Source organism: Drosophila grimshawi, unplaced genomic scaffold (genome assembly GCF_018153295.1).
Source record: "Drosophila grimshawi isolate 15287-2541.00 unplaced genomic scaffold, ASM1815329v1 contig_706, whole genome shotgun sequence".
Classification (NCBI taxonomy): Eukaryota; Metazoa; Arthropoda; class Insecta; order Diptera; family Drosophilidae; genus Drosophila; species Drosophila grimshawi.
In genome coordinates, this window is record NW_025063536.1 from 7,501 (window position 1) to 15,000 (window position 7,500).

The 7,500-nt window shown below is 31.5% G+C and overlaps 2 non-coding genes across 2 annotated transcripts in view; both read right to left on the bottom strand.

Moving 5' to 3' along the window:
* Positions 1-318, bottom strand: part of LOC122322775 — a 1,995-nt gene extending 1,677 nt beyond the window's left edge. Inside the window, exon 1 of the ribosomal RNA XR_006246841.1 lies at positions 1-318. This exon is cut by the window's left edge and continues 1,677 nt beyond it. This is a non-coding gene — a ribosomal RNA (small subunit ribosomal RNA).
* Positions 319-5,254: 4,936 nt separating this feature from the next.
* The window catches only part of LOC122322782, a 3,958-nt gene continuing 1,712 nt past the window's right edge, over positions 5,255-7,500 (bottom strand). The window contains exon 1 of the ribosomal RNA XR_006246848.1: positions 5,255-7,500. This exon is cut by the window's right edge and continues 1,712 nt beyond it. This is a non-coding gene — a ribosomal RNA (large subunit ribosomal RNA).

The following is a 7,500-nucleotide window of genomic DNA, read 5'->3' on the forward strand; positions in this document are numbered from 1 at the left end:
ATAGGGCAGACATTTGAAAGATCTGTCGTCGGTACAAGACCATACGATCTGCATGTTATCTAGAGTTCAACCAATGTAACGATCTTGCGACCGCTTGGTTTTAGCCTAATAAAAGCACACGTTCCATAAGGTCCGTGTTTTAATTGCATGTATTAGCTCTAGAATTACCACAGTTATCCAAGTAACTGTTAACGATCTAAGGAACCATAACTGATATAATGAGCCTTTTGCGGTTTCACTGTTAATTCGTGTGTACTTAGACATGCATGGCTTAATCTTTGAGACAAGCATATAACTACTGGCAGGATCAACCAGAATAATGTTTTTATTTATATATGTACAAATATATTATACATATATATAAAATACATTAATATACAAATCTAATAATATATGACAAATTGATTAATACTTTTGAATAAAATAATATAGATGTATATTTAAACTAGATAATAAACGAATATGGCTATTATTAGATAGCATTTCATTTTCGTTAATTTAATAAAATTGACAAAGTAATCTATATAAATTTCGTTCAACAATATTTTATTAATTGCACTTGCTTAATATAATATATTATCACACTTTGATTTTTTGTTCACTTCCCACATAAAATATATGGAGAAATAAATCAAATTTATTATGACAACAAATTGATATTTTACGACATTTAATTTTGAAATAATATATATATATCAAGAAAAGCACTCCAACTCACATTCAGCAAAGAAATGTGAATTTTTTAATGATGACAAATAATATATAAAAATATGACATGTTTTAACCAATTTACTCATTGACACAACAAATGCATCCACATCTGCTATATCAATTTTCAATCGGTTACATTTGTTTGTTATAAGAGAGAAATTAACGATAAAAGGAAACCTATTATAATATATTGTGGAAATAAAGATTTTAATACAATATTTCCAACAACATACCTTGGCAAATTCCGCAATTATCTTTTTTTATCGCAGCCAAGCAATTATTATTAATAACGAACGAACATACTCAAACACAAACATGAGCGTATAACATAATCTTTAATAAATTATATGAAATCTTCATATAATAGATGAGCACACACCACTCACCATGTAAAGGTTTTTGAACACCATCTCTTTAAGCATGATACTTTTTTTCAAATGCTACCACCCAACATTAATTCTTCATGTATTAAATTAAATATAATACAAGATTAACTTCATTATTTCATAATTTGCCCAATAAATTATCCATGCCGGCAAGACAATACTCCACAGTCATATTATTTTGTTACTTTTACTCTTTCTCATATGACTTGCCTTGCGCGACACCACTCCATATAAAGGTTTTTGAACACCATCTCTTTAAGCATGATACTTTTTTTCAAATGCTACCACCCAACATTAATTCTTCATGTATTAAATTAAATATAATACAAGATTAACTTCATTATTTCATAATTTGCCCAATAAATTATCCATGCCGGCAAGACAATACTCCACAGTCATATTATTTTGTTACTTTTACTTTTTCTCATATGACTTGCCTTGCGCGACACCACTCCATATATAGGTTTTTGAACACCATCTCTTTAAGCATGATACTTTTTTCAAATGCTACCACCCAACATTAATTCTTCATGTATTAAATTAAATATAATACAAGATTAACTTCATTATTTCATAATTTGCCCAGTAAATTATCCATGCCGGCAAGACAATACTCCACAGTCATATTATTTTGTTACTTTTACTCTTTCTCATATGACTTGCCTTGCGCGACACCACTCCATATATAGGTTTTTGAACACCATCTCTTTAAGCATGATACTTTTTTCAAATGCTACCACCCAACATTAATTCTTCATGTATTAAATTAAATATAATACAAGATTAACTTCATTTTTTCATAATTTGCCCAATAAATTATCCATGCCGGCAAGACAATACTCCACAGTCATATTATTTTGTTACTTTTACTTTTTCTCATATGACTTGCCTTGCGCGACACCACTCCATATATAGGTTTTTGAACACCATCTCTTTAAGCATGATACTTTTTTCAAATGCTACCACCCAACATTAATTCTTCATGTATTAAATAAAATATAATACAAGATTAACTTCATTTTTTCATAATTTGCCCAATAAATTATCCATGCCGGCAAGACAATACTCCACAGTCATATTATTTTGTTACTTTTACTTTTTCTCATATGACTTGCCTTGCGCGACACCACTCCATATATAGGTTTTTGAACACCATTTCCTTAAGAATGATACTTTTTTCAAATGCAACCACTCACTATTAATTCTTCATGTATTAATTTAAATATAACACACGAATAACTTAAATATTTAATAATTTGAACTATAATTGACGGCTGCCGGCAAGACAATACTCCACAATCATGTGATTTCCATATATAATTTTGTCTATAGCAAACATTTTTTATTGTAGTAGAGTTGTTCCATACGTTATTACCCAACATTTATTTTACATGTTAAATTCTATTATATCACATTGTTTGTGTCATATGTTATTATCTAACATGTAATTTATATGTTTCATGATATTATTTGACATTTTGTATTGGAAAACACTGAATTGAATTTCATAACATTTCATAATTTGCCCAATAAATGACCCATGCCGGCAAGACAATACTCCACAGTCATATTATTTTGTTACTTTTACTTTTTCTCATATGACTTGCCTTGCGCGACACCACTCCATATATAGGTTTTTGAACACCATTTCCTTAAGAATGATACTTTTTTCAAATGCAACCACTCACTATTAATTCTTCATGTATTAATTTAAATATAACACACGAATAACTTAAATATTTAATAATTTGAACTATAATTGACGGCTGCCGGCAAGACAATACTCCACAATCATGTGATTTCCATATATAATTTTGTCTATAGCAAACATTTTTTATTGTAGTAGAGTTGTTCCATACGTTATTACCCAACATTTATTTTACATGTTAAATTCTATTAGATCACATTGTTTGTGTCATATGTTATTATCTAACATGTAATTTATATGTTTCATGATATTATTTGACATTTTGTATTGGAAAACACTGAATTGAATTTCATAACATTTCATAATTTGCCCAATAAATGACCCATGCCGGCAAGACAATACTCCACAGTCATATTATTTTGTTACTTTTACTTTTTCTCATATGACTTGCCTTGCGCGACACCACTCCATATATAGGTTTTTGAACACCATTTCCTTAAGAATGATACTTTTTTCAAATGCAACCACTCACTATTAATTCTTCATGTATTAATTTAAATATAACACACGAATAACTTAAATATTTAATAATTTGAACTATAATTGACGGCTGCCGGCAAGACAATACTCCACAATCATGTGATTTCCATATATAATTTTGTCTATAGCAAACATTTTTTATTGTAGTAGAGTTGTTCCATACGTTATTACCCAACATTTATTTTACATGTTAAATTCTATTATATCACATTGTTTGTGTCATATGTTATTATCTAACATGTAATTTATATGTTTCATGATATTATTTGACATTTTGTATTGGAAAACACTGAATTGAATTTCATAACATTTCATAATTTGCCCAATAAATGACCCATGCCGGCAAGACAATACTCCACAGTCATATTATTTTGTTACTTTTACTTTTCTCATATTTTGTTTGAAACACTAATTAAATTTTAATTTTAATTTTATAAATTTTTTCTCATATGACTTGCCTTGCGCGACACCACTCCATATATAGGTTTTTGAACACCATTTCCTTAAGAATGATACTTTTTTCAAATGCAACCACTCACTATTAATTCTTCATGTATTAATTTAAATATAACACACGAATAACTTAAATATTTAATAATTTGAACTATAATTGACGGCTGCCGGCAAGACAATACTCCACAATCATGTGATTTCCATATATAATTTTGTCTATAGCAAACATTTTTTATTGTAGTAGAGTTGTTCCATACGTTATTACCCAACATTTATTTTACATGTTAAATTCTATTATATCACATTGTTTGTGTCATATGTTATTATCTAACATGTAATTTATATGTTTCATGATATTATTTGACATTTTGTATTGGAAAACACTGAATTGAATTTCATAACATTTCATAATTTGCCCAATAAATGACCCATGCCGGCAAGACAATACTCCACAGTCATATTATTTTGTTACTTTTACTTTTTCTCATATGACTTGCCGTGCGCGACACCACTCCATATATAGGTTTTTGAACACCATTTCCTTAAGAATGATACTTTTTTCAAATGCAACCACTCACTATTAATTCTTCATGTATTAATTTAAATATAACACACGAATAACTTAAATATTTAATAATTTGAACTATAATTGACGGCTGCCGGCAAGACAATACTCCACAATCATGTGATTTCCATATATAATTTTGTCTATAGCAAACATTTTTTATTGTAGTAGAGTTGTTCCATACGTTATTACCCAACATTTATTTTACATGTTAAATTCTATTATATCACATTGTTTGTGTCATATGTTATTATCTAACATGTAATTTATATGTTTCATGATATTATTTGACATTTTGTATTGGAAAACACTGAATTGAATTTCATAACAATTCCAAGTCTCATGAGTGTAAATTTTATTAATCGGTTTATTATTATTATGCAATATCAAATAAAATATAAACTTCTATTTCACACTAAATATAACATTTATGTTTAAGAGTGTAAATTTTTCATTCGCATATTACTGTTCTCCATTGATTGAATTATAATATATTTTTAATATGATTTCATATATTTATTTTTTTGTGTTTTCTACTATTGCCTTTCGCAGTTATCATATATATATATATATATATATATATATATATATATATATATATACTCATATATATAATAAAATGTGTGTTCTTCTTTCTCTGTTTTGTTTAAAACAATTTAATTTCTTTATTCCTTTCAATAACAATTCAATTATTCTGAAAAGAATGTTATTTATAAAATAACATAAATTTTGTATTGCATCATCAAAAAGCTTTTTGTATATAACATTTTCTTAAGGTCCGGTCCACACATTATCAACTTACAAAGAAATATATAAAATATCATAAGTAAATTAACAAATATGGCACCTTTAAACAACTCATACAATATATATATATATATATGTTTTAGTTGGTGTTTAACAACCATAACACACATATTATATTTTATATTTGTTGTTTTATTAACATTTTCGAATCATCAAGCAAAGGATAAGCTTCAGTGGATCGCAGTATGGCAGCTGCTCAACCACTTACAACACCTTGCCTGTTACAAAAGTCGTTTACAATTGATTCTAGGCTTTGTCATTGTATTAAATAATGTTTAAATATGTAACTAGCACGGCATCAGGTGATCATAGATCCTCCCAATTTACTATGTTACAAATAACATTGGCATCACATCCATTGTCGTTTATAAAATAAATTATAAACTTTTAATGGTTTAGAAGCCATACAATGCAAATTGCCCCTTATTTATCATTGCAGTCCAGCACGGATACGACCTTAGAGGCGTTCAGGCATAATCCAACGGACGTAGCGTCATACCACTGTTCGCTCGAACAAGTATTGTGCCATTGGTCCGTACCTGCGGTTCCTCTCGTACTACGCAGGAATGCTGTCGCAACAACGTTTTGTCATTAGTAGGGTAAAACTAACCTGTCTCACGACGGTCTAAACCCAGCTCACGTTCCCTTGCATGGGTGAACAATCCAACGCTTGGTGAATTTTGCTTCACAATGATAGGAAGAGCCGACATCGAAGGATCAAAAAGCGACGTCGCTATGAACGCTTGGCCGCCACAAGCCAGTTATCCCTATGGTAACTTTTCTGACACCTCTTGTTAAAAACTCTTTAAACCAAAAGGATCGATAGGCCGAGCTTTTGCTGTCCCTGTGTGTACTGAACACCGAGATCAAGTCAGCATTTGCCCTTTTGCTCTATGTGTGGTTTCTGTCCGCACTGAGCTGGCCTTGGGACACCTCCGTTATTATTTGAGAGATGTACCGCCCCAGTCAAACTCCCTACCTGGCAATGTCCTTGAATTGGATCATACCTGAGTAATTGGAGTTATACCAAATTTTTAAATCAAAAATACATAAATGCATTTTCTTATTAAAGAATTTGTTTGCGATTATATAACAAACTCGTGATACTTTGATCAAGAAGCTTGCATCAAAACCCAATACCATAAGATATAATAAATACATCCGTATAATGGCTAGGAAATGATACACGTTCCATTTAATCAAGTAAGTAAGGAAACAATAAGAGTAGTGGTATTTCATTGTCGATACCAAACCGAAGTCTAATATCTCCCACTTATTCTACACCTCTTATGTCTCCTTACACTGCCAGATTAGAGTCAAGCTCAAAAGGGTCTTCTTTCCCCGCTAATTATTCCAAGCCCGTTCCCTTGGCTGTGGTTTCGCTAGATAGTAGATAGGGACAGTAGGAATCTCGTTAATCCATTCATGCGCGTCACTAATTAGATGACGAGGCATTTGGCTACCTTAAGAGAGTCATAGTTACTCCCGCCGTTGACCCGCGCTTACTTGAATTTCTTCACTTTGACATTCAGAGCACTGGGCAGAAATCACATTGTGTCAACACCCGCTAGGGCCATCACAATGCTTTGTTTTAATTAGACAGTCGGATTCCCCAAGTCCGTGCCAGTTCTGAATTGATTGTTAATTGATAATCGTTATAATTTAAAAGAACTAATCAGTTGCCCAATTAGTATTCTTAAAAATTTTAGCAAGAAAGTTCCACAATTGGCTACGTAACTAAACTATCCGGGGAACAAGAATCTACCATAAATGATAGAAACCCTATTTACCCAGAACGAGCACATAAACCATGTTATTGTTTCCCAATCAAGCCCGACTATCTCAATCTTCAGAGCCAATCCTTATCCCGAAGTTACGGATCTAATTTGCCGACTTCCCTTACCTACATTATTCTATCGACTAGAGACTCTTCACCTTGGAGACCAGCTGCGGATATTGGTACGGCCTGTTGAGAAGTTTGCGTATCCCCACCATAAATTTTCAAGGTCCGAGGAGAAAATATCGACACAACAGTATATGTCATGCTCTTCTAGCCCATCTACCATATCTCTCTGCGAAAGACTTCCATGGTAGTACGGCTATAAAACAGAAAAGAAAACTCTTCCGATACCTCTCGACGGCTTCTTTATGGTCGTTCCTGTTGCCAGGATGAGCACGAGGCCCATATTTAATAACAAACGGATACTCAACAGGTTACGGAATTGGAACCGTATTCCCTTTCGTTCAAAATTATTCAAGTGTATAAAAATCGGTATGATGCAAAATATATTTTGATTTTTCTATACTTGAAAATTTTCGGCTTTCGCCTTGAACTTAGGACCGACTAACTCGTGATCAACCACTGTTCACACGAAACCCTTCTCCACTTC